The sequence below is a fragment of the Triticum aestivum genome, chromosome 5A, assembly GCF_018294505.1.
Source record: "Triticum aestivum cultivar Chinese Spring chromosome 5A, IWGSC CS RefSeq v2.1, whole genome shotgun sequence".
NCBI classification, from domain to species: domain Eukaryota; kingdom Viridiplantae; phylum Streptophyta; class Magnoliopsida; order Poales; family Poaceae; genus Triticum; species Triticum aestivum.
In genome coordinates, this window is record NC_057806.1 from 52,528,141 (window position 1) to 52,530,718 (window position 2,578).

Genomic DNA, 2,578 nt, shown 5'->3' on the forward strand with positions numbered 1-2,578 from the left:
TGGCGGCGGAGGTGCCACGTGGCAGCCTACCACTGGTGCGGGCGGGCGGCGGACGGTGTCCGGCCGGCACGGACGTGTCCGGCGCGGCGCGGTGGATTTTTAGGGTTAGAGGAAGGGGAAGATTCGCGAATTTCGGGAGGGGCCTTTAAATAGAGGTAGAGGGAGCTAGGAGAGTCCAAATGAAGTGCGGTTTTCGGCCACACGATCGTGATCGAACGCTCTAGATGATGGAGCAGGTTTAGGTGGGTTTTGGGCCAAATTGGAGGGGTGTTGGGCTGCAACACACACGAGGCCTTTTCGGTCCCTCGGTTAACCGTTGGAGTATCAAATGAAGTCCAAATGGTACGAAACTTGACAGGCGATCTACCGGTAGTAAACCAAGGTCGCTTGGCAAGTCTCGGTCCAATCCGGAAATGTTTAATCCCCACACACGAAAGAAAGCTACAAATGACCATCTGAGGAGAACGAAGCGCCGGAATGCAAAACGGACAATGGGGAAAATGCTCGAATGCATGAGAAGAACACGTATGCAAATGCAATGCACATGCTGGCATGATATGAGATGCATGACAACTATAACAACACACGGAGACAAAAACCCGAACCCGAGAAAAATAAAATAACTTAACGTCGGAAACGACTAGAGTTGGAGTACAAATTGGGAAAGTTACATCCGGGGTGTTACAACACTCCACCACTACGAAAGGATCTGGTCCTGAGATCTAGGACTAAAAGAACGCCGGGTACTCAGAACGCCGGGTACTCAACACGCTGCAGTAAACAGGCCAGCTGGTCTCCTCCAACCTCTTGCCATTCCAGAATGGAAGTTTGACCACATTGAAATGGACTTCGTGACTGGGTTTCCAAAGTCCAGGCGTGGCAATGATGCTATATTCGTTGTCATCGACAAACTCACCAAAGTGGCTCACTTTCTGCCTATCAAAGAGTCAATTATTGCAGCTCAATTGGCGGAGCTCTACACCTCTCGAATTGTCTCTCTGCACGGTATTCCACAGGTGATCTCTTCAGACCGTGGCAGCATCTTTACCTCCAAGTTTTGGGATTCTTCTCAGAAGGCCATGGGCATCAACATCCGCTTCAGCACAGCTTTCCATCCTCAAACTAGCGGTCAAGTCGAGCATGTCAACCAGATTCTTGAAGATATGCTCAGGGCTTGTGTGATCTCTTTCGGCATGAAGTGGGAGGATTGTCTTCCTTATGCTGAATTCTCCTACAACAACAGTTTTCAAGCAAGTTCGGGCAAGGCCCCATCTGAAATTCTGTGTGGCAGGAAGTGTCGTACCCCTCTCAACTGGTCTGAAACCGGTGAATGTCAGCTTTTGGGTAATGACTTAATCACAGAGGCAGAGGAAATCTGCAAAGTCATTCGTGATAACCTCAAAGCAGCCCAATCCCGTCAGAAGAGCTACTATGATAGTAAGCACCGTTATTTGGCTTTCGAGATCGGAGATCATGTTTACCTCCGCGTCTCTCCTATGAAAGGTACTCGTCGCTTCGGTATCAAAGGGAAGCCTGCCCGCAGATACGTGGGACCTTTCAAGATTGTCAGCAAGAGAGGCGATCTCGCCTATCAACTCGAGCTTCCTTCAAACTTTGCAAATGTTCATAATGTGTTCCATGTCTCTCAGCTTCGAAAGTGCTTCAAGACTCCTGACCGCACCGTAAACTTCGAGGACATTGAGCTCCAAGAAGATCTATCTTATCGTGAGCACCCAATTGCTATTCTTGAAGAGACTGAACGCAAGACTCGCACCATTCCTCAATCAAATTCCTCAAAGTCAAGTGGTCACACCATTCCAACCATGAAGCTTCCTGGGAATGCGAGGATCACCTCCGTTCTGAGTACCCGGCGTTCTTTCAGTCCTAGATCTCAGGACCAGATCCTTTCGTAGTGGTGGAGTGTTGTAACACCCCGGATGTAACTTTCCCAATTTGTACTCCAACTCTAGTCGTTTCCGACGTTAAGTTATTTTATTTTTCTCGGGTTCGGGTTTTTGTCTCTGTGTGTTGTTATAGTTGTCATGCATCTCATATCATGTCAGCATGTGCATTGCATTTGCATACGTGTTCTTCTCATGCATTCGAGCATTTTCCCCGTTGTCTGTTTTGCATTCCGGCGCTTCGTTCTCCTCCGGTGGTCATTTCTAGCTTTCTTTCGTGTGTGGGGATTAAACATTTCCGGATTGGACCGAGACTTGCCAAGCGGCCTTGGTTTACTACCGGTAGACCGCCTGTCAAGTTTGTACCATTTGGACTTCGTTTGATACTCCAACGGTTAACCGAGGGACCGAAAGGCCTCGTGTGTGTTGCAGCCCAACACTCCTCCAAATTGAGCCAAAACCCACCTAAACCTGCTCCATCATCTAGAGCGTTTGATCACGATCGCGTGGCCGAAAACCGCACATCATTTGGACTCTCCTAGCTCCCTCTACCTCTATTTAAAGTCCCCTCCCGAAATTCGCGGATCTTCCCCTTCCTCTAACCCTGAAAAACCACCACGCCGCGCCGGACACGTCTGTGCCGGCCGGACACCGTCCACCGCCCGCCCGCACCAGTG